The sequence below is a fragment of the Nannobrachium achirus genome (genome assembly GCF_963921795.1).
Source record: "Nannobrachium achirus genome assembly, chromosome: 20".
NCBI lineage: Eukaryota > Metazoa > Chordata > Actinopteri > Myctophiformes > Myctophidae > Nannobrachium > Nannobrachium achirus.
In genome coordinates, this window is record NC_137827.1 from 7,022,936 (window position 1) to 7,048,626 (window position 25,691).

The following is a 25,691-nucleotide window of genomic DNA, read 5'->3' on the forward strand; positions in this document are numbered from 1 at the left end:
GGCGGGTTTATAAGAGGAATAATGGTCCTTTGAGAACACTGGGCATCTTTAAAACCTTATTTATTCATTAATGTTGTATTTTTTTTTGTATCTACTTTTATTTTGCAAATGAAGGGTCAAATACATTTAATTATTTATTTTTATTTTTATTACGTTTCCACAAATTGCCACAAAACCTGTGATAGCCAGTTATAATCGGGGGCAAACAAGAAGTTTGAAGAGGATTGGGTCTGATAAGGATGCGACCGTGCATGTTCAAAGAAATCATGGATACTTTGCATTATTTACGACCATTTCCCGAAGCATACATTCATTCACATTTGTAGCATACATTTATTCATACATACATACATACATACATACATACATACATACATTGAAAAAACAAAACAATTTAACATTGAGGTGCCCACACTATATAGTTGCCTACAGGACCTGTACACACTAGTCCTCGTCTTTTACACCTGAGATCCTGGTTGTTGTTCATTTAACTCTGTGAGTGTTCATTTTAGCGCTGTTGAGTGTTGACGTGACTGTGTTAGAATGGATGATCCAAATCTAGTCTTCTTTAGCCCCCCCCCCCCTCTTCCCTCCTGTGCTTGGCTTGGTGCAGCAGTGCTGCTGCTGCTGCTGCTATGAGGGAAAGAGACAGAGAGAGAGAAGAGATTTCAGCACCTCCTTGGTGTTTTATTTTCAGCACCGCGGTCAGCTCCGCAACGTGTCAAAACCCAATCCGGTGTATATGCATCGACTACGCAACGCACACGCACACCCACTTGCACACACACACACACACACACACACACACACACACACACACACACACACACACACACACACACACACACACACACACACACACACACACACACACACACACACACACAGTACTTGTGGTTGTCCGCTATAGAGAGAGTGTGAATTAACGAGAGAGAGAGAGAGAGAGAGAGAGGGAGAGAGAGAGAGAGGGAGAGAGTGTGTGTGAGAGAGAGAGTGAGAGAGAGAGTGAGGGAGAGAGAGAGAGAGAGAGAGAGAGTGAGAGTGTGAGGGAGAGAGCGAGAGAGCTGCACATGGATTTTTTTTCTGTGCCACTGTTTAGTGATTCTGTTCACGGCTGTGTACTGTGCAGGGAGCTTATGGGTGCCGCTGGTGTTTGGAAGCTATAGGCCCATATGAACAGCAGTGAGTGCAGCGCTGCTTGCCTCTGGGCAGATTCTGTGCTTTGATATATACTAGTCTCTCTCCTTTTCTTTCTTTTCTCTCGCTTTCTTTCTTCTTTTGGTCCTCAATGCAGTAATTACATAACGGCTGTGTGTCAGTGACTCAACAAAGGACGCATCCCCGAATAAACCCACCAACCCCACATGCAGTGATGGAAAGTAACTTAGTACATATACTTGAGAACTGCACTTAAGTCTCAACCGCTTGTCCGGAATCGGGTTGCGGGGGTAACAGTTCCAACTGAGATTTCCAGAGTTCCTTATCCCGAGCAACTTCCTCCACTCCCTCTGGGAGTATACCGAGGCATTCCTAAGCCAGTGTGGAGATATAATCCCTCCATCTGGTCTTTGGTCTGCCACGGGGTCTACTCTCCTCCCAGTGGGACGTGCATCGAGGACCTTCCTAGGAAGGCTCTCGGGAGGCATCCATACTAGATGCTCGAACCACCAAAGCTGACTCCTTTCCAAGTGGAGGAGCAGCGGTTCTACTCCAAGTCTCTCTCGGGTGACTGAACTTCTCACCCTATCTATAAGGGAGATACCAGCCAAAAAAAAAAAAAAAACATTTCGGCCGCGACCTTGTACTTTATTGAGATAATAGTACTTTGCTGGAGTATTTCCAATTTCCAATACTTTTACTCCACTACATCTCGGATCCAAACATTGTACTTTTACTCCACTATAATTATTTGAAAACTTTAGTTACTAGTAACTTTGCAATATTATAAAACATAAACAGTTTGAGTACTTTTTCCACCACTACCCATATGATCACTTTTATGGCGCTGTTGCCTCACAGCTAGAAGGTCCTGGGTTCGATTCCCGCTGGGAGACGCTGTGGGCGCTGCATGGGGCGGCGTGTTCTCTCCTCCGCATCATCAGTGCCCACACCCTAGGTGGGGTTGGCAAAAGGCCCTTTCTGTCTAAAATGTAGAATAAAAAAAGAGAGCGAGAGGGATAATGCCATGTCGGCAAAAGGTTGCTGTAAGGGGCTATAATATACATTTAATATACACAGTGAATCATCTATATTTATTATAAAGGTTGCTATAAGGGGCTACAGTATAATATACACAGTGAATCATCTATATTTATTTATTGGTCTCTGTTATTTTGTGTTGCGGTTTTGGTTGTTGCCATGGCGCTGCCTACAGTATAAACCACTGCTCCTTTGTGTGTGCGTGTGCGCGTGCACGTGTGCGTGCACACAGCCTAAATGGGGGTCAGATAGCATTTCTTTTTTGCTTTCAGGTTGCTATAGAGACCATGTATGGGCATAAAAGGGTATGATGTAAGATGTCATAGACGTCATAGGACTTTCACATAACGAATAACATAACTGAGTAAGCATGTTTGGGCTCTCACAGCATATCTCCATAAGTAGTACAAGCATCTCCATATATGGGTACCAGGGGTCTCCATACATGGGTAACTGGTCCGATATACATCTCTGGCCAGACGGCCAAGAATTGGCGCATGTCGCCCTGAGGTGTCTTACTAGTACTACAGCACAGCGGCGTAGCCACTTTGTTTTTGTGCCCACACAAAAATAACTAAAACATTCGCAAACATTAGGAAGCAAAGAAAGACACCACAGTTTGATTTGATCATAGCTTAGTCAATTATGAAGCGATTTCCAAAATTAAAACGTCTCCATATTGCTTGGGAAGTCCACTTCCCAAATACTGTATTGTCCCTGTAAATATTTAAATGTTGGCTATTTTAATAGCCGATGTACATGCTCACATCTCTGCCCTGCCCACCCACATTGTGCCAGGCCTAGCCAGTTGGTAAATCCTGGCTACGCCGCTGCTACAGCGTTACACAAAAGCATCAAAAGTAGCAGATCTACAAGCTTGAAACGCTGTGCAAAGTGACGTGTTTGGAATTGGTAGATCTGCTACTTTTGCTGTTTTTGAAACCTGAAAAGAAAGCGTGTTGGACGTTTTCTACCCGAAAACAAAAGGTTAAATTATGGAGATGAGAGGATTCTGCCTGACTAATGAGTGTCATATTTCAGAGGCTCCTATAAGAGAACGCAGGGACATCTGCAGTCAATCATACACAGCGGCATATGACTTCTGTGCCACAGAAAGTAGTGCTTTTAGAATGTATTGGAATTCTAGCCACACAAACACACACAAACTTGCACGCCCACGCATACACGCGCACGCACACACCGACAACTTGTTTCACTCAGTATGCAGAACGCTCATGATGGATTGGAGTCATCGAACATTAGGCTGCAACAGAATTCCTCATATTTCTCTGGAAGACGGAGTAATTTATTCTCCCTCTCCCTCTCTCTCTCTCTCTCTCTCTCCTTCTCTCTCTCTCTCTCTCCCTCTCTCTCTCTCTCTCTCCTCTCTCTCTCTCTCTCTCTCTCTCTCTCTCTCTCTCTCTCTCTCTCTCCCTCTCTCGCTCAGAAGTAGTGTTTGGAGCAGAGCAGCTGTGTGAGTAGCGAGGCCAGTCCAATAGTCATATCATTGTACAATTTGGCTGGCTAACAAACCAGCCTTTTGGCAAGAATTAGACTCCAGACGCAACAGCTGAGAGAGAGAGAGAGAGAGAGAGAGAGAGAGAGAGAGAGAGAGAGAGAGAGAGAGAGAGAGGGAGGTGCGTGGATTACTGCATGGGACTGTCCGGGTCAGCGGTGGCCCCAGGGGCCTGCCGGGACGGGACCCAGGGGGCCAAACGGGACCCCATGGTACAGTAGATCCCCAGAGGCCCCAAGGGGCCCCAGGCTGGGATCAGGGGGGGTGGAGGGATTTGGAGGACAGATGTGTAAGCAGAGGTCACCTATAATCGATGATCACTCATGTGGCAATTCTGTCTATCATTTTTCTCTCTTCTTCTTCAAAGGATCTCTGGCTAAATATGCCGTAATACATTATATAATTGCCCCCTATAACTACAATGTAAAATTAGACCTGAAACACCTGAAATATTTTACTTATTCTAGAAATGGCTAATCTTTTACTCAATAGTGGCAATGCCTGTCACACATTGACGATGACATTTTTTCCATGTGTGGTTTATTCCTATGGAATATATAGAATGCATATGCAAAAAATATTTTATGCAAATTGATTTGATGCTCATATATTATTTTTAATAAAACAGAAAAGTTAAATACAACCAAATGTAAACCTTATCTAAAACATATACCCTCTCATTAGCCGTTTGCTGGCTGTGCAGATGATTGTGAAAGTATACAAAGGAAACCTTCTTTTGACGTTGCGTGGGTCGCAGGAATGAGCTGGATAATCAATGCTTCCTAAACAATACAGATCTATGAGGCTGACGTGTGTGGTGTGTCATGTTCACATGAGAGCTGTTCTCTCCGTGTGTCACACAACAAACACATGAGAGCTGTTCTCTCCGTGTGTCACACAACAAACACATGAGAGCTGTTCTCTCCGTGTGTCACACAACAAACACAATGCATCCGCTGAAGAGGACAGTCCTCTCTGTTGGGAATGAAAAGGCCTTATTTACTTCCAAGTAATTCATTGAACATGAAGCCCTATTTTATCGCGTCCTACCTGGGTCATTTCCCTGGCTTCTATCTATGGTGTTCAATTAAGCCATTCAGAACGGGTACACGCACATTATTGTGTATTATTATTTTATGCTTTAACTATTGAAAAATAGCAGATATACAAGCTGCGAGCTTGTAGATCTGCTACTTTTGAAAAATCGTGAAAATTTGATTTTTTACCTGATTCTATAAGTGTCTTTTGAATCCTTCTAAAAAAATGTGAAAACCCTATGTTTCTATGTCAGCAATCTGGCCAGCCATCGTCAAAGAAAAGTCCTTTTCACTCAACTGGAGCTCAGTTAGTCTGTTCTCGAGAGACTACTGTGTCAGTGGTTCTCAAACCTTTTCATGTGAAGGACCCCCAAAATGATATGTATTTGTCCATGGACCCCCATCTCAAAATATCTAGTTTCAGGGACCCCCCAGAAGTAAAATTTACGTTCTCTTAACTCATTCTGGGCGATGCCCGTAGAAACCGTATTTTTCCCGCTGTACCGCGGTGCCATGCCCGTCGAACCCGGAAGTTTAATTAGCTTTAATCATTATGAAAGGATTAAAAGTATTATCGCAGATTTTCACTGATTCTGGCTCTTTAGGCCCGCCCCCCTAACTGTATCCGGTCATTTCCGGTCTGGACCGGATCTAGCTTTCCGTATCCGGTCTGAGCCTGGAACATAGTCCCGCCTCCGTTGGTTTACAGTGTAACAAAAGAGAAAGCTACTCGGCGATGGAACACTCGTTTTTCAATCGGATTTTTGCGTTTGGAAACTTTGATCCAGTCTCTACACGCCTGGATTATGATCCCCGCACATATCGTGCGTTTTGTGCGCGAACGTGTCCACTTGTTACCATAGCGCACAGTTGGCTTTTTTCAATGTTTTTTCATGTAAACACTGGCGTATAAGCAGGGATACAGCGTGGCAACGGATATGTCTATTTCAATGGGGTTTTTTTTATTCGAAAGCTTGTCACCGAGTCTACAGTCTACTAGATGAGTCGCGCACAGATTGTGCACGATGCGTGCAAGTGCCCACGTTAAAAGGTAAGGACAATTTGGCAGCTGCTTACTAGAGCTATGTTTAAAATGGCAGCAAAATTGTTAACAAAGACAAATATTCAAAGATTTTCAGACATTTTCACGACTTTTTCAAAAATAGCAGATCTACAAGCTCGCAGCGCGGCACTCGGTGCCGCGCTGTGAGCTTGTATATCTGCTATTTTTCACTGGTTAAAGCATTCAATAATCCTAGGCCTAAATGGGTTAAAACAGGCGTTCAGATTGGCGTAGAACTGTGTTTCTCAAACGGGGGTACGCGGGGGTACTTCAGGGGGTACGTGAGAAAATCTAGAACATGGGAATATGTATTTTACTGTTATAGTTAATGATAAAACATTGACAGAGATGGTGTGAACCTGCTCATCTGTACATTTCTAACCCAAATTACATCATGACTAGTAGTAGGCTAACTGTTATTGATTAGAATTTTTGAAGCGGTGAAAGCCGCTTCCAAGGAGTGGCTTTGTCTGTCCCGTACATGTTTTATTTGAGGATTCCCATAGATTCTCAAGGAGTGAGAATGTTTGTCCCGTACATGTCCCGTACATGTCCCGTACACGTCTCGTGCATGCAGAATTGAGGATTGGTCAAGCTTCGCATGACAATTGGCCCTCCAGACAAAATCATTCATTCATTCAGAATTCATAGAAAATATGGAACTAAAGCACATAGAAAGTATAGCTCTAGAACACATAGAATAAAGATTCACCGCTTCACTTCGAACCGAGGTTTGATTTTTATTTTGAACGTATTGGCATTGGAACTGGACTTTTGATGTAAATGTTGCTGTAAGGGGAAGGGGCGGGTACTCGGCTTTATAAATCAGTGTAAGGGTTACTGCAGCCAAAAAGGTTTGAGAACCACTGGTGTAGAACATTAGTTCTATGACAATCTGACACATTGAAACACCTGTGTTGGTCCTCCTCAACATGGCCAGTGTAGGACTACAAATGAACCCCATGAATTGATCTCTAGTCGGGGGACATTCAGGCGCTGGAGACAGCACAGCAGTAAAAGGTTACAGATACAGAGCATAGAAGTACAATGGGTTCAACTTGTGTTAATAAACAACCATTCTATAAAATCATATGTCATACAGACATACAGTATATCACAGGTATGCATTTTTAAACTCACAGTTAAATAGGCCTACACACAGGATTTTAGCTAAAGAGAATTGTTTATCAAGGTCACAGATTTAACATGGACCAAAATCATGATTATTAATATGACAACTAGGAGTAGAGTAGGCTGTAATGAAAAATAAGATGTAATAGAAAGCTTATAGTATACTGTAAGATAATATAATCTAATTAATTCATGGCATATCATATGATATATATAACATCAAACTGTAATATACAGTAGAATATAATACAATTACAATGGATCAGATCATTTAATTCCCTGGGCCTTAGAATAAAAGTCATCTTATACAGTTGTTTTTAAAACACCTGAAACATTTAAAAGGGTCTAAAAGTGTATCTGTGCTGGTCCCCTTTTTCCTTTTATTTTACACTTTCAGAGTTGAGAGCAACTTCTCTCTGTCTTGTAGGTTTCAGTGAATCATAAAAGTTGAATCCCAAGTCAGTCGTGTTATCAGAACAAAGACTCCTACATTATTGACATTCATACATAAGTCATTTTCACACAACTCACTGCATTAGGAATAAATATAGACAGTGTCGGTTTGAGTCAGAGGGACCGAGAGCTCAGGTTATGAATTGTTCATCGATTCTAAAACTATTTCATTTCAAGGACCCCAGGTGTGCATTATACAGGGCCATGGACCCTCATAACTCTGAGAGTGTACAAACGGAACGGGTCCATTTGGTTCCACTTGTACGCTCTCAGAGTCACAGACCCGAAAGGGTCCATCTGGTTCGTAACTGTCATTCATTTAGCTAACTGGGGACCCCCTGGAGTCCCCTCAAAGACCCCTGGGGGGTCCCCGGACTCCACTTTGAGAACCACTGGTGTATTAGCTTGGCTTTCTGCCTTAGTAATCTGTGTTTGTGCTTTCATCTTACGCAAGGTGTGTAATTTGATTCTGGGGTTTTTGTTTTGTTAAAAAGGTAAAATACGTGTTAAATAGCTCTATAATCATTACAACAAAATAAAGTGTTTTTTCAGTATCTCTCCAGCGCAACAGAAAATACATTTTCAGGTGGGAATTTTGTCTTATCATTTTATGTTTTGTTTGTTTCATCACTTCCAGTGTCACTTTGTTTGTATCCATGAGAGATCTCTCTCTCTCCTTGTCAGAAGGAAATTGGAAATGTATGTTCTGTTTACTAAAGAGCTGAGAGACAGGAGACCTCTGCTACTGTACCTGCTCAGTGGCCTCGTGGTTAGCTTTATGATTAATAAGACCTAAAGCACTTGTGCGAGATTAAAAACGAGAAAAAGCTTGGGTTGGAAGACATCCTAAAACTCAACAGGGATGATGACCGGATTGATCCGGTCGGGAGCGGAAACCACTCTGTGTCATGTTGTAGTCCTAGACGACTACACTTTGACTATGGGGCTGTTAAGTATGACATAATTTTGTAGGCAGAGGAGAATTTCTGCCCCCAGTTTCCGTGAATCTTTTTACTATTTTTACTATTTACAAATTTTTCTTCTCTTTGTTGTTGAAAGTAAAGTGTTAGAATTATACTTTAGTCGTTATTTTTGTCTCGGATCTGTTGAAATAGCGAGGGACAGAAAATGCTCTGGGGGCAGAGTTCTCTTCTGCCTACAAAATGATGTCACGGCTTAACCCTGCAAGGCCCAGCGTTGCTTTTTGGCAACATTTTTTAAATCATTTTTAAAAAAAATGTATGATTAGTTTTCCTGTTCTTTTTTCACATTAACATCACCATTAAGTCCTATTGTTTAGTATTACAATGCCATTGGCCACGATATTTGCATATAAATACCCCCCACAGTGGCTGACATTCACACCTCCCAGAGAAGTTGAAATTCCAGCGTCTGGACGAACAACATCTCACTTTTTAACTGAAGCTATTCCTCACTAAAACATAAGTAAAATGCCTGTAATATTTTTTTCGTGATCATTAGAATGTCTAGAACATGTACATATGTTATTATTGTGAAAAATATCCCCAAAATGCAAATTAGAGCATGATTTATGATTTATGATTTATGGCTATAAAACCTTACAAAAACATTATTAATTTTTTAACGTTACATTTTCCTGTGATTAGGACTCCTACAACACCATCTGATTTAAAAAAAAAAAAAATTGGCCAGTAGAAATTAATTCGGGTCTTGCAGGGTTAAAAGCCCCCCTCCCAAACTGGAAACCGTTTTAACCCAAAATAATTCCCCTGCACACAAGGACATACTTTTGGGGCCTACCGAATAAACCCCTTGATGCGCCGTAGTTTTGCTTTTGAAAAATGTGTTTGGTATATGCATCTTTTAGTCTAACTCGTAGCATCTGGCAATTCGAGCATTTTAATAGGGATTGGGGAAACAAACAGGGGGAACCAAAACAAAGCGACGCCGCTTCTTCTGCTTGTGGTTTCCGCCTATACCGGATCAAACGGCCCGTTGTAAACGATTTCCCCCGAGAAAGCCTGGTGACGTGAGGTTAGGGAAAGGCTATCCTGATGTGTTTTGAAGGAAGTGGGGAGCTGTGAAGTTGAATATCCCCTGTGGGACAACACAGACTAGTGTTATTATTAATATTGTTAATAACAAGTAGAGCCACACAAGCTGCTAGCATGGAAACTGCTATTGATATCAATGTGTGAATATAAATGGCTTGTAGCAGAGAAATACAGTCAGTCTTAATGAAAGGACTTGTAAGGTACAAGTGTTTTTGTCTCTTCACCATGAATGGCAGTGAATGGTGTTTATCAGGCGTAAACACACTGTACTGTACTGTACTGTACTGTACTGTACTGTACTGTACTGTACTGTACTGTACTACTGTACTACTGTACTGTACTGTACTGTACTGTACTGTACTGTACTACTGTACTGTACTGTACTGTACTGCACTGTACTGTACCAGACAGCTGATCTCAGCACACTGTAGACCAGAGAGTGATTCTCTAAGTGGGGTCTGGAGAGACCTCCAGGGGTCCTTGAGGAGGTTCCAGGGGGGTCTGGGGAGACCTCCAGGGGTCCTTGAGGAGGTTCCAGGGGGGTCTGGGGAGACCTCCAGGGGTCCTTGAGGAGGTTCCAGGGGGGTCTGGGGAGACCTCCAGGGGTCCCCTAGGGGTTCCAGGGGGTCCTGGGGAGACCTCCAGGGGTCGGGGTTCCAGGGGGTCTGGGGAGACCTCCAGGGGTCCTTGAGGAGGTTCCAGGGGGTCCTGGGGAGACCTCCAGGGGTCCCCTAGGGGGTTCCAGGGGGTCCTGGGGAGACCTCCAGGGGTCCTTGAGGAGGTTCCAGGGGGTCCTGGGGGGACCTCCAGGGGTCCTTGAGGAGGTTCCAGGGGGTCCTGGGGAGACCTCCAGGGGTCCTTGAGGAGGTTCCAGGGGGGTCACCAGCAAATATGAGTAACGGCTCAACAATTTCTCAACAATTTTTCAGATAATATAAAAAAAGAAATCCCAGTGTGAAGGGAGCGGTGCCTTTTATGAGTTAATTAAAAACATTCCATGAAGCTTGGCCAATAACAATATTTACAAGACATACGGACGGACGGACGGACAGACATGCACACAAAGCCAGATGTAGGAGCGGTTAGTACGGCTCCAAAATAAAGTACATTTTAATAATAGCCTAAACTTTGAAATAATTTGAAAATATTTTAAATAATTTAGATTCTTCTTCTTTTTTTCCTCTTTTTTTGAAGCGGTGAAAGCTGCTTCAAAGGAGTGGCTTTGTGTGTCCCGTACATGTCCATATATGGTCATTCCAGTCCAGAATGAACAGGCTTTGTCTGTCCCGTACATGTCCCGTACATGCAGAATTGAGGATTGGTCAAGCTTCACATGCCAATTTGGCCCTCCAGATAAAATCATTCAGAATTCATAATTCATAAAAAGCACATAGAAAGTATAGATCTAGAACACAGAATGTATAGATCTAGAACACAGAGTTCATAGCTCTAGAACACAGAATAAGAATTCACCGCTTAACTTCGAACCGAGGTTTGATTTTTTATCTTTGTTTTAAATACAAATCTCCTTTTTTTCTGATGGGGGTCCGTTGTCAAACAAAACAAATATCAATTTGGGGGTCCTTGACAGGGGAAAAATAAATACATCAAATAAATAAAATGAATCCATAAAGAAATGGCCACATTGTACGATGCAAATCAATCGATCCCATGCAGCCAGTAGAGAGCAGATGTGAACAGGATTTGCCGTGTCAGAAGTCCTGTTAAGTCACAATGTGTTAGTGTGAGGAGCTGCAGTACAGACACCTTCTACACGCCTCTCTGTGAGAGAGGCTGCAGTACAGACACCTTCTACACTCCTCTCTGTGAGAGGAGCTGCAGTACAAACACCTTCTACACTCCTCTCTGTGTGAGGAGCTGCAGTACAGACACCTTCTACACTCCTCTCTGTGAGAGGAGCTGCAGTACAGACACCTTCTACACTCCTCTCTGTGTGAGGAGCTGCAGTACAGACACCTTCTACACTCCTCTCTGTGAGAGGAGCTGCAGTACAGACACCTTCTACACTCCTCTCTGTGAGAGGAGCTGCAGTACAGACACCTTCTACACTCCTCTCTGTGAGAGGAGCTGCAGTACAGACACCTTCTACACTCCTCTCTGTGAGAGGAGCTGCAGTACAGACACCTTCTACACTCCTCTCTGTGTGAGGAGCTGCAGTACAGACACCTTCTACACTCCTCTCTGTGAGAGGAGCTGCAGTACAGACACCTTCTACACTCCTCTCTGTGAGGAGCTGCAGTACAGACACCTTCTACACTCCTCTCTGTGAGAGGAGCTGCAGTACAGACACCTTCTACACTCCTCTCTGTGAGAGGAGCTGCAGTACAGACACCTTCTACACTCCTCTCTGTGAGGAGCTGCAGTACAGACACCTTCTACACTCCTCTCTGTGTGAGGAGCTGCAGTACAGACACCTTCTACACTCCTCTCTGTGTGAGGAGCTGCAGTACAGACACCTTCTACACTCCTCTCTGTGAGAGGAGCTGCAGTACAGACAGACACCTTCTACACTCCTCTCTGTGTGAGGAGCTGCAGTACAGACACCTTCTACACTCCTCTCTGTGTGAGGAGCTGCAGTACAGACACCTTCTACACTCCTCTCTGTGTGAGGAGCTGCAGTACAGACACCTTCTACACTCCTCTCTGTGTGAGGAGCTGCAGTACAGACACCTTCTACACTCCTCTCTGTGAGAGGAGCTGCAGTACAGACACCTTCTACACTCCTCTCTGTGTGAGGAGCTGCAGTACAGACACCTTCTACACTCCTCTCTGTGTGAGAGGAGCTGCAGTACAGACACCTTCTACACTCCTCTCTGTGAGAGGAGCTGCAGTACAGACACCTTCTACACTCCTCTCTGTGTGAGGAGCTGCAGTACAGACACCTTCTACACTCCTCTCTGTGTGAGGAGCTGCAGTACAGACACCTTCTACACTCCTCTCTGTGAGAGGAGCTGCAGTACAGACACCTTCTACACTCCTCTCTGTGTGAGGAGCTGCAGTACAGACACCTTCTACACTCCTCTCTGTGTGAGGAGCTGCAGTACAGACACCTTCTACACTCCTCTCTGTGTGAGGAGCTGCAGTACAGACACCTTCTACACTCCTCTCTGTGAGAGGAGCTGCAGTACAGACACCTTCTACACTCCTCTCTGTGTGAGGAGCTGCAGTACAGACACCTTCTACACTCCTCTCTGTTTGAGGAGCTGCAGTACAGACACCTTCTACACTCCTCTCTGTGAGAGGAGCTGCAGTACAGACACCTTCTACACTCCTCTCTGTGAGAGGAGCTGCAGTACAGACACCTTCTACACTCCTCTCTGTGTGAGAGGAGCTGCAGTACAGACACCTTCTACACTCCTCTCTGTGAGAGGAGCTGCAGTACAGACACCTTCTACACTCCTCTCTGTGTGAGGAGCTGCAGTACAGACACCTTCTACACTCCTCTCTGTGTGAGGAGCTGCAGTACAGACACCTTCTACACTCCTCTCTGTGAGAGGAGCTGCAGTACAGACACCTTCTACACTCCTCTCTGTGAGAGGAGCTGCAGTACAGACACCTTCTACACTCCTCTCTGTGAGAGCCAGCAGAGCCTGCTGACTGCTGGCTTTCTCTGTGCCTGTGACAAGAGCACTCCCTGCATAGAGACCTGTGTGTGCACGCGCGTGTGTGCGCAGGCACGTGTACACATAGACAAATCAATCAATCAAAGGGGGCTTGAGCCCCTGCCCTTTTACCCGTCTGTAAAAAGTGCCCTCTCCAGACCATGAATGCAGTTTTTACTATGCTGAAAAAGTCCATGCCATACCTCAAGGCAGCCTTGTCCCAGTTCAAATATGAATATTTTGCGGGCGGTTGAAAAGTTTGGGAACCCTTGACCTACAGTACACTATGCCTTGGGAAAGACATTTTGGGGACGCCACTTGGGGTCCTGACCCCAAGTGGCGTCCCCAAATTATTTTGTGGGGTCCCTAGATGATTAGCTTAATGTAAAAAAAAAGTCTCACTCAACAGTAAACAAACCAACATAAGTGTATACAGGGTATGTGCACATTTATAAAGTCACAATTTAAGGATTTTCAAGACTGTTTTAATACCAAACTGGCCAAACTGTCAAATATTAAGTAAGCAAGGGGCGAACATTGTGAAAATAGCAGATCTACATGCTCACAACGCCTCGCAACGCAAGGCGTTGTGAGCATGTAGATCTGCTATTTTCACAATATTTACATGTGGAACCGAGTCACATTAAATGTAATGCCTACAATTCCAAGTGCTTATCAGGGTTGGGGTCCCCAGTTCTCAAAACCTCCACTGGCTGTCTGTCAGTCTGTCTGTCTGTCAGTCAGTCACGTCACACGTCACACTTTTACCCTACTCATATCTCTGCCACCGTTGCCCCTATCCATGCCAAACTTTGCTCATTTCTCACATGACCCTCTTCTAGCGCCACCATCAGGCCGATTTTTGCAAAACACATTTTTGGACACTGCTCCTACAGATGTTTCCCTAAAAATCATGCAAAGCGGTACACAGTATCTCTAAAGTCATGTCATCAACATGGATCTGTCCCATTTCCCATATTCCCTCCTGATTGCCTACCATTGCCTTCTAAAGTTTGTGTATGCGACCCGACGGTCGCTTATCTCCTGATTAGGGAGTCTTACTGCTTTTGGGGGTCACAGCCTGAAAAGGTTTGAGAACCACTGAGCTAAAGCATTGATGTTTCTCTCAACTTTATTTTTGTTGAAGCTTCAGCTTTTTTTTGCTTAGTTTTGCGCCAAGCGACGCGGTGGAACTTATAACTGTAAATTAATGTCCTGATCAAAGCAGCCAGAAAAAAGACAGAGCCGCATAATATGATATTAGTTTGGTTGCATCTTTTTGCTGATCCATCCAATACGGCGTATTGAACGCATTCAGCGTGTGTGCAAAATGGAAAATGCATTCTGAACTCCCAGAAGTGCTTATTTATGCACACTGAAAAAATAACGGTTCGTAACCACTTAGAGTTTATACCCTAGATGTTCAACTGGCGGCCCGCGGGCCAAATCCGTCCCACGGGGACCTTTGTTGTGTCCCCCCTGAAACAACGTTCCATATTCCATATTAACCATATTATTGGATGGTTGGCTGTACAAGGGATAGGGATAAGCATTTTGAATGTTTTTTTCATAACCATTAACTGAAACTCATAAATAGCTAATAAACATAATAAAAAAGGGAAAACAACAACAACTGTAGGCTACAGTTTATGTTTGTGACTCTTTCGGGATCCTCGCAATACAAATAAACCATTTCACGATCGGCTATTTTCACAATTTCTGCCTCTAATATTTGACAAATTGGCCAATGTTTAATTTGTCATTTTAGAGGTACTGAAGTCCTTACATTGTCACTTTAGAAATGAGCATAATACCCTCTATACACTCTCTGGGCCCTATTATGATCCAGGTCTTATGCCTTATGCCTTAACTTCTTTACCTTTTTTTCACTATTTTGAAAAACATTTTTAAATACTTCAAATGCTGATCTACATATGCACGTTGTGAACTTGCAGATCAGCTATTTGAAATATTTAAAAAACAAAAACAAAATAGTAAAAAAAAGGCAAAGAAGTTAAGGCATAAGGCATAAGACCTGGTTCATAATAGGGCCCTTTAACTTTATGTCGGTTTGTTTACTGTTGAGTGAGAAAACAATCATCTGGGGACCCCTCAAAATAATTTGGGGGTCCCGACCCACATGTTGAGAACCACAGGTTGAGACCACTGAAAGCCTTCCCATACTGCATCCTCCCCACAGTGTGACTGAACCCCGCTGGCTTCTGGTGACAAATGACAACACTTGACATGTGACCGTAGGACACATCGTTTGGTATTGAGCCACATCAATACCTGTTTACCGTGTCACCCTTCACACCATCACTCACTTGTCACGTCAGCCACAATACCACCACCACCTCAGTGCCCTGATGTGTTTACCTTTTCCAACCTCTTAATTTAATTGGTCCTTTACTAATCCTCATCATTTACAATTGACAATAGGCATTTAGCAGACGCTCTCAATACAGAGCGACCCACTAGAAAGATGCAATTGGAAATTGCAAGTGTGGTTGCCGACTTGAACTATATTCTGCATTAAGTTAAAGGACAACTTTAGTTTTTTACAACAAGGGTTCATATTTTAGATTGTAATTAGAGAAAAGAAAAAGTGAGTGTTAAAATGTTTTCATTTGCTTCGTTCTATTGTTTTATCACGTTTACCGTGCTAAAATGTGGGGCATGCGTACGCATGGGGGCATGTGTACAAGTGGCTTAATATGTCTTTTTAGACACAATAAGCCAGCAGTTTCTTTATTGCTATTTACATTAACACTTCTAGCCCCCATAAGTCACATCCAACCATGAAAGGTTGCGTTGTATCTTGGGAATGGACTTATTCTGGGTAAAATGACATATTTAGCCACTTGCCCCCAACCACTGAAATAAGAATCTCTAAAACAATAGAAAGAAGTAAATGAAATAATTTTAACACTAATCTTATATATTCTTTTATTACAATCTAAAATATGAACCCTTGTTGTAAAAAACTAAAGTTGTCCTTTAACTGTGAAGCTCGACCAATACTCGAGCTAGCACCACTCCCATTGATTCCATATTGATTCCCCTATTGATTCCCACTCCCATTGATTCCATATTGATTCCCTATCAAGGTAAAAACCCATTCTCAAAAAAAGTTTATCTAAAATAAATGAAGTTTCCCCAGGACTACAGTGTGTTGCCCCGTCAGGCAACCACACTAATAAGTGCACAGAAAGTTAGACCAAGAAAGAACCTGTATTGTCAGTCTAACAGTAGAATAACGCAAAATAAATAATACAAATAAATAAATAAATAATAATCTGTACATTGAAGCTATACACACTGTAGAATGCCAGGTCAACAATGACTTATATGCACAAACTGTGAGCTTGTATATTCTGCTATTTTTGAATATCCAACAGAGGCCTATGAAAGGATAAAGGGGTTAAAACACATTTTGCTGGGGACCCCCTCAAGGAGTCCCCCGGACCCCACTCTGAGAATCACCAACACATAAGATACCAAAGTACTTCCACTGCTGAATTTGACTCTACCCATCTGTCAAAATGAATATGTATCTACATAGGGTGGTGGGGGGTATCCATCATAAAATATGTTCTACAAACTGTAGGCCTCATGTACCTGCTTTCACAGTTTGCTCATGAATTATCAACCTTAGAACCACGGAAACAATTTGTTTTGCTTGTTTTCAGGTTTGCTTTGTTTAGACGGAACAGCATAGAGATAGTCGGGGGCCTAAGGGAGATGACATGGTAATCTCGCGCTAATCAGTCTAAAAGCGTGAAATTTTGCACAGATGTAGCCCAGGGTATGCTCTAATGATTTAGCTAGGGCGCCCGAGTCGGCGACCTTCGGGGTCGCCACAGCGGCCAAATCAAGTTGGGCTCCCATCGACTTTCTATACAGGAGGAAAATACCCAGAAAAACACTTTTTTTCTGTGTATTTAAGCTGGATTTGAGGGGTCTAAGTAGGGGTTTGTCATGATGCTGAATCCATTGCAAGCATTTGGTTTGCACAAAAAACATTCCTTGGGCTACAAATGGCCCAAGAAAACGATGGTTTAGTGATGAAAAGTGATGAGTCATCACTTTTCAGAGTTTTTTGGGTGTTTTCTGGAGCTGTGGCGACCCCGAAAGTCGCCGACTCGGGCGCCCTAGCTAAATCATTAGAGCATGCCCTGGGCTACATCTGTGCAAAATTTCGCGCTTTTAGACTGATTAGCATGAGATATCCTTAAGTCCCCCGACTAATAGGGAATAGAGAGGGCAGAGAGGTGCAGAGACGGGACTGCACCTGTAACCTAACCAAGATCTGATGCACTCTCAATTTACAATTTACAATTTAGGCATTTAGCAGACGCTCTTAATCCAGAGCGATTTACAATAAGCAAGGTAATAGATCAATACATCAACATCAATACATCAAATTCATAGAAATATCAATCTAGACAAAACAACGTAGACCAAGCACCTAATCAGTAAAAAAATAACTTTATATAAAATCTAAGAATGTTATCTAGCTTTCATGTATGGTCATTGAGGGTAGGCGAGTGCTACGTTAAGTGTTATGGGTTTATGTGGAGTCTGAAGAGGTGAGTCTTCAGTCCACGGTGGAAGCTAGGGAGAGTCTGTTGTTCTAAGTGCAACTGGGAGTTTATTCCACAGTTTGGGGGCCTGGAGGGCGAATTGTCTAGTACGAGTGGATTTTTGTACCTATACCGGCACATATCGTTAAAATTTAGGCAATAGACACTCTTAATCCAGAACAATTTACAGTAGCATATACAGTAAGCAAGGTAAACAGGAGGCAATACATCAAATGCATAGAAATAGCATCAGGCCTCTAAACAATAATATTTTGATAGAATAGACCTATTTTCATCCATGCCTTATCTTAGTCTTTTTTCTTTTTTTTTTACTATTTCTAAAAACATTTTAAAATACTTCAAATAATAATAATAATAATAATAATAAATAATAATAAAGCTTTATTTGTATAGCACCTTTCATGACATGAAATGCAGCTCAAAGTGCTTTACAGAGCAGAAAATGAAGCACAGTTACTTAACAGAAAAAATAAAATACACATGAATACAATAAAGCAGAACAATAAAAACATAAAACATTGTAGAACAATTTCAGAACAATGTGGACGTCAATAGCATCAAAGAGATAAAAAAATAATTCAGCTAAAAGCAAGAGTAAAGAAATAGGTCTTGAGCTGTGCTTTAAAGCTATCCACAGAGTAGCCGTAAATAGCCGTTCTATGTCGACACGTTGTCAGCTTGTAGATCAGCTATTTGAAATATTCAAAAATGACCAACCACCGGATCACACGGCTGGTTTTAGAAGGAACACCAGGCTTTCCTCTGAGGTGGAAAGTCTGCTGACGTGAGCTTATATTGTAGTCCCTACTGAGTGTGAGAGGTTGTGTAGCTTATAGTCCCTACTGAGTGTGAGAGGTTGTTTAGCTTATAGTCCCTACTGAGTGTGAGAGGTTGTATAGCTTATAGTACCCACTGAGTGTGAGAGGTTGTATAGCTTATAGTCCCTACCAGGCACGTGCACACATAGACATCAAAGGGGGCTTGAGCCCCTGCCCTTGCTTTTATCCGTCTGTAAAAAGTACCCTCTCCAGACCATGAATGCAGTTTTTACTATGGTGAAATAAATGCAAATGTCCTCTTTCCATGCCATACCTGAAGGCAGCATTCAAGACAATTGCCTTGTCCAAACTCTCCTGAACTTGAATGCAGCATCTTATGTTTAAAGAATTGCCCTCCCTGTGTAGAAATCCATGCCATAAACCACATCTCCAGTATTGACTTGATTATGCTTAGTTCAGTGTGGTATCAAGCACCGAAAATAGCCGACCTCCAAGCTCACAATGTGTCGCAGCGCGACGCATTGTGAGCTTGGAGGTCTGCTATTTTCAATGTTTTCACCAAAAGGCCCTTTTAGAGGTTTCAGCCCCTGCCTCTCTAACATTCTCTGCACGTCCCTGGTCCCCACTGAGTGTGAGAGGTTGTATAGGAGGGGATGTTGTCTTCGGTCCCCAGGCTATTGAAAAAAAAAGAAGAAAACAAAGATATAGGACTCTTGCATTAAGGCCATTCCACACAGCCAGCGCTCCACTTTTACCGTAAATAGTAAGTCACTCTAAAGCAGTGGTTCTCAACCTGTGGGTCAGGACCCCCAAATTATTTTGGGGGGTCCCCCGATGATGAACTTAATGTGCAACATTGTTTTCTCACTCAACAGTAAGCAAACCAGCATAAAGTGTATAGAGGGTATCTGCACATTTCCAAAGTGACAATTTTAGGACTTTTTAATACCTCTAAATGACCATATTAAACATTGGCCAAATTGTCAAATATTATAAGCAGAAATTGTGAAAATAGCTGATCTACATGCTCACAACGTCTTGCGTACTATTTAATTCTGTTTTATCTATTAGTTTGGTCATTAAGGTCCACAGAATGAGAGGTCTGCTTGTGATGTTGTCGCACAGGGTCCATAAAGGCTACAATGGTGCTAAAAGGAGAACACAAAAAGGTCATGGTGGTCCTGTTTGTATTCAATTCATAGTGGATTTCAGTGGAATGCAGGTATAGATAGACTCATTGTATTGTATTGTATATATTTGGAATTGAGTCAAAATCTGCTGCCTTTTTTATTTGACATTTGGTCTGAAAAAAACTAAAACAAAAAACAAGTACGGATCTCGATCCAGGTGGTTTATTCTACAACTTTAACTTCCCATAAAATGGGGCAGGCAATAAGAACACTGAATGGCTTGTAGCCAAAACACAGTTCATAAACACACTGACATAAAGTGACGATCTGACAAAGGGAACTGAACACACTAGGGCATTTATATCCACAAGTTTCCAACATCCCATCATGCATTGCGCAGAAATTGGACAGAGCTTCCAGCGCCGCAGCCGAGTGTGATCTACAAGCTCACAGCGGCTGCATCTGCGACGCGACGTGAGCTTGTATGTCTGCTGTTAACCGGAAGTGTGGTGCAGTGTGGTGCAAAACATTCACCAGTAAATTCCTGCGGAAAGAGGTGGATAGACATGGACTAACTAGACACAGGTTAACTCATACAATCAACACAGCGATAGGCTAACAGGCAAACAGGACACAGGTGGAGAATATGACTAAATCAAAGGGAGGTGAGACAAGGCAGGTAACAAGAACTAGGCAGATGGAAACACTGGGAGCAACACTACAAAATAAAGGTACACAGGTGTAAAGTCAAACTCAAACTGCAACTAGGAAACAGGGAACACAACACTACAAAACAAAATACGAACAAGAAGACCAAACACATACAGGAATACAAGTCACAACACTAAATAACACTGTCACACACGTCCAAAAAAAAGTAAAGCTAACTTTTGTAAATCTTTCCTTATAGGCCAGCTGGCCAGGGGCCAATTCTGATATCTATACAAATTGGTACCACTCAAGGTGACCGTACGTTTTTGACATTTTTGACATTTGTCGAAAAACATTCCTTGGGCTACAAACGGACCCACAAGACTATGGTTTAGTGATGAAAAGTGATGAGTCATCACTTTTCACACTTTTGTGGGGGACATTTTAGCCCAAGGAATGTTTTTCGTGCAAAACAAATGCTTGCAATGGATTCAGAATCATGACAACCCCCTAGTTTGACCCCTCATATGCTACTTAAAGCAGATTAATTTTAGCTTTTTTCCCCCTGTAATGTAAAGTTAATGGGACACCGACTCTAGCGGCTGATAACATCAATTAAGCTGGGTCTCAGAAAGGGGTATCATATCAAAATGTAAACTAGTAGAGACATGTAGGAAGTCAAAAATGTAAAAAAACGTACGGTCATCTTGAGTGGTACCAATTTGTGAAGATATCAGAATTGGCCCTGGCCTATTAAAGGACAACTTTTTTACAACAAGGGTTCATATTTTAGAATGTAATTAAAGAATATAAAAGATGAGTGTTAAAATTATTTCATTTACTTCTTTCTATTGTTTTAGAGATTCTTATTTCAGTGGTTGGGGGCAAGCGTACAAGTGGCTAAATATGTAATTTTACACAGAATAAGCCCATTCCCAAGATACGACGCAACCTTTCATGGTTGGATGTGACTTAGGGGGGCTAGAAGTGTTACTGTAAATAGCAATAAAGAAACTGCTGGCTGATTGTGTCTAAAAAGACATATTTAGCCACTTGTACGCATGCCCCCATGCGTACGCATGCCCCACATTTTAGCATGGTAAACGCGATAAAACAATAGAACAAAGCAAATTAAAACATTTCAACACTCACTTTTTCTTTTCTCTATTAAATTACAATCTAAAATATGAACCCTTGTTGTAAAAAAACAAAGTTGTCCTTTAAGAGGGGGTCTCTAGAACAACATATTTTTAGATGGAGGTCGGCGGTATCTTGATATTAAAAGGTTTGAGCACCACTGATCATAGAAACATACATTTCTCTGAAAGCCGTTAGGATTTAGAACACATTTTTAGGTATTTTTCAGGCCTACTGTAAATGGGTTAAAAAAAATTGCTTACAGCACAAACCACAGTATAAATTATGGATTGATTTAATGTCATAATTGCACATTTTCCTGGGGCACCACTTTGAGAAGTTGTCGGGTGGAAAACTTGTATGTCCAAAGACCGTTAAAATGTATCATTTTAAAAATGATTTAAAATAGTGTAAATAACCGATCTACAAGTACACAACGCCTCGCGCCGCGAGGCGTTGTGAGCTTGTAGATCTGCTATTTTCACTAGTTTTGTGCGACAGTCTTGTACGATGAAGCAGGGATTTACCTTACGAATAAACCTACTCATTTTAACCTTGGAGATACGAGGTTTCTTCCGGACAGTGACCATATCGTAGATGCGAGGTTTCTTCCGGACAGTGACCATATCGTACCCAACAGAAGGAGTCTACTCCCCGGTCACCGTGGCCTCTGTTCGGCCCGGCCTGGGACAGGAGGGCGTGCCAAACTTTGAAAGGGGGAAACGATTACTTTCACATTACTTAATGGAACTGCATGGTAGTTGCCAGTAATGTTAAGGGGAGGGGCCCTGCCAATATGTATAATATATCTATCATACACATATTTAAGGATTGGGGGACAAAGCACTCAACCCCAGTACTTGGGTCAAAGTATAGATCAGGGGTCTTCAAAAATAGAAGATCTACAAGCTCTCAACGCCTTGCAACGCGAGCTTGTAGATCAGCTGCTTTTGGCAAATAAGTTTGATGTAGAGGTAAAAAAAAGAGCAGGCCAAGTACAGAATGAAAGGCGAAGTTTAGTAAGTAACGACGATTTAAGCGGTAGAAAAAACATCAACGTGAATCTAACAGACTGATGCTGTCAAACAAGTTCATGAATCTTTCTATGAAATCAATGAAAATCTGTATCACACACTTATACACTATGTAGAGGGGGTCCCTGCATGTCTCTCTCAGCTAAGGGGTCCTTGGCCTGTTGAAGACCCCTGGTATACTGTAGATACTTATGCTGTGGTGCTACTGTATATGGAACCTCAGGTTCTTTGTTACCACAGGGGGGCCGCCCTGTGGTAACAAAGATACTTTTACTTAAAGGAGCTATAGTCAACTTTTTCTTGAAAAACGGATGCTAAAATAAAAATAATGTTTCGAAAATATTTTATAAAGAAATAAGCTTCATATATGCGTTTCTATTCAAAAATGACCACAAAAAGCGTAAAATAATGATAAAATAATCATTTTGGCCATTGTCAGACCGACACTTTGTTTACATTCTAGTCTATAGACTAGGATGTAAACAAAGTGTCGGCCTTACAATGAAAAGGTTGACTATATATAAAACATTTTTTTTGACAGAACATTTGATTTAGTTTTAGTCATACATAGTCTTTTGAATAAAATTGTATTAGTTTTTTAGCCATGTCTTAGTCGACTAAATATCATACGATTTTAGTCGACTAAATCCACAGTTTATTTTGGCGACAAAAATGTTTTTGGTCTGTGCCTTGATGGCATTGTAAAGACTGGTAATGCCTGATTTTGTCCTTGGTTGCATGCTGACAATAACCGATCTACAAGCTCAGTTTGTAGATCTGCTTTTTGTTTTCTCAGAGTGTTTCTCAGTCGCGTGCAACTAAACATAAAATGACTTTAGTCTCGTCTTCTCCACTAGTCCCTCCCTAACATTTTAGTGTAGTTTTTTTTTTTTTTTTGACGAGTTTTAGTCATCATATAATCTTCGTTTTTAAAATATTTGTACTGCAGTGCTGGCATGGCAAAAACAAGACAAAACAAAAAACATGGTTGGTTTTTATTTGGTTTTTGTCAGTGAAAAAGGTTGGTGGATGAACATGTTCTTTGGAAGGTCTGATGAAGAGCCGGTAGGCTCCAAACGTTACCACTAGTAAATATCAAGCTTGGGGTGAGCACTCTTTTATTTCTTACCTGTATGGGGCTGTTAAGTCTGACATCATTTTGTAGGCAGAGGAGAAATTTTGCCCCCCAAAAAAGCGAATCTTTTTACTATTTTTACTATTTACAAATTTTTCTTCTCTTTGTTGTTGAAAGGAAAGTGGTAGAATTATACTTTAGTCGTTATTTTTGTCTCGGATCTGTTGAAATAGCGAGGGACAGATTTTGACCATAAATCTGCTTGGAGGTCTGACTACAAAATGATGTCACGGCTTAAAAGCCCCATACTTTTTGATCATTCCAGCACCCAGCCTATATGGCCTTGGATATGTGCGTGCCCTTTTGGCTGTTTTTCAGCCTTTAAATGAACATTTTTTTTGTCATATTTTTAGTAGACAAAATAAACACTAGCTGGATAGATGGATGTGTGTTTATGTGTGTGAGAGTTGGATGGACGTACAGACAGATGTGTGATGTGTGTGAGAGTTGGATGGACGTACAGAGAGATGTGTGATGTGTGTGAGAGTTGGATGGACATACAGACAGATGTGTGATGTGTGTGAGAGTTGGATGGACATACAGACAGATGTGTGATGTGTGTGAGAGTTGGATGGACATACAGACAGATGTGTGATGTGTGTGAGAGTTGGATGGACGTACAGACAGATGTGTGATGTGTGTGAGAGTTGGATGGACGTACAGACAGATGTGTGATGTGTGTGAGAGTTGGATGGACATACAGACAGATGTGTGATGTGTGTGAGAGTTGGACGGACGTTGTAACGCTCCGGCTTAGGGGAAACCAGAGCACCACATAATATGGTGTGGAAACACCGACCTTCCCAACTCCCAAGAACCAGTTTACTTTCGACTTTTGAAGTGTTTTTATTACATTTTCTCGGATTGACAGACCTCCGGGGTGGAGGACAGGGTACAACAAAACTAAAACTAGAACAGAAAAATAGCTTACCTATCCAGAATAAACAAAAGACAATATACTTCCCCTCCTTAACTGAAAAACAAAGTATATAATAAGAACCGAAATAAAGCAACAGAAAAACCCAGCCCTCTCCCCTTTAGCTGAGAATAATAGATCGAGAGGTGTTAAACAGCGGTAATCGCTATTGTGGAATCAAGTGTTTGTTCGAGCTCACATACGACTATCTGTTCCGGCTTCACATGCACAAATGGCTACTACAACAGCGAACAGGCAGACAGACGGGTTGGGAGTCAGGAAGGCACGGGTTCGCTGACGCCGGCTCACTGACAGCCTTTTAAAGATGGCGTTGTCCTCTGGACACCAATCCGGACTGGCTGCGACTGGAACTCCCCTCCTATGATCATCCAATCAGGCTCCACGCTCTCATATACGCACTCTACCACACACGCACACACAGACCCACGCAGCCACAGAGAGGAGAGAAACCTATCCGCGCATAACATATAATACCACCTTCAATATCGTAACACCTCCCTTCCCGAAAAATCAAACATTTTCCCCCAAAAAAATGTTTGATTCCCGGACGCCCTCCTAATGAGCGCGAGACAAAGCATCTGCCATAATATTGTCCCTCCCTTTCTTATGCTGAATATCTAAAACAAAATCCTGCAGCAACAAGGACCACCGCATTAAGCGTTGGTTGTTGTTGCGCATTTGGGCCAAAAATATTAACGGGTTATGATCCGTATACACCCTGATAGGCATTGGACTCGACCCCACATAGACTTCAAAATGTTGCAACGCAAGCAACAAGGCAAGCAACTCTTTTTCAATAGTGCTGTAATTCACCTGGTGTCTCATGAATTTCTTTGAAAAATAACAAATTGGGTGATCAATACCATCGGCACCTTCCTGCACCAATACTGCCCCTGCCCCCAGGGCACTCGCGTCAACCTCCAATTTAAATTCCCGTGAAAAATCTGGGGCTGCAAGGACAGGCGCGCTGCACAGAAGGGCCTTAGCAGACTCAAATGCCACTTGACAATAAGGGGACCAGATAAACGGAATCTTTGGGCTCACTAAGCTCGTCAACGGTGCAACTACCTCAGCAAAATTTCGACAAAACCCACGATAATACCCCGTCATCCCCAAATACCGGCGAAGATCGCGTTTATTCTGGGGAATAGGGACATCCATGATCGCCTGCACCTTCGATGCAATAGTGCGCACATAGCCCTGACCTACCTCCTTGCCCAAAT

General features: G+C 42.4%; 1 protein-coding gene across 2 annotated transcripts in view; it reads left to right on the forward strand.

Moving 5' to 3' along the window:
• gabrb1 (gamma-aminobutyric acid type A receptor subunit beta1) overlaps positions 1-25,691 on the forward strand; it is a gene marked incomplete at its 3' end in the record, with an annotated part of 160,889 nt that overhangs the window by 2,164 nt on the left and 133,034 nt on the right. The gene's annotated exons all lie outside the window — the stretch shown is intronic.